The following is a 581-nucleotide window of genomic DNA, read 5'->3' on the forward strand; positions in this document are numbered from 1 at the left end:
ACAAAGTTATAATTTTGCTCTGCAAGAGAGACACGTGTGGGCCAGAGTAGTGTCTGTGTAGGCCACAATGCCTTGATTTTTGACTACTTCAACTAGGTCAACTACTTAGAAATGACCGGAGCGTCTGTGGGGGGACAATGGAAGCAGTTATGAGCTTGGTTGTTTTCTTGCAGGTGTTTCATTATCCACAGACTAGCACTGTTGATGTTCCCTAGTTGGGTCATTGTTCTGACCCCTTCCTCCATCCAGTAACGAAAGCCGAGACAAGCTTAACTGGAATGTCCTTTAATAACAAGACCAAAATCTCGGTCGCTGAAAGCCAAACAAACAGATAAGGACCTTGGCAGCGACTCAGACAAACCTTGACGGCAATCCAGCCTGCCAAGTTAGTTACAACAGTTCTCTTTAGTCAATGCGTTGACTTCTGCAAGAGGCCCGTGTGCACCAGCAGTCTTTTTTATAGTCTGGAGAGGAGCCTAATGACCACCAGCTGAGCGCAATTACCTCCTGTAATTGCGTAATTGTTCCTGACGCCTAGTAGCTCTTCGATGGCGTGCATCCAGGAACAACTCACTGCTGGC

Source organism: Thamnophis sirtalis, unplaced genomic scaffold, assembly GCF_051295495.1.
Source record: "Thamnophis sirtalis isolate CommonGarterSnake01/CBP01778 unplaced genomic scaffold, rThaSir2_p1.2 scaffold_9, whole genome shotgun sequence".
Lineage (NCBI taxonomy): Eukaryota > Metazoa > Chordata > Lepidosauria > Squamata > Natricidae > Thamnophis > Thamnophis sirtalis.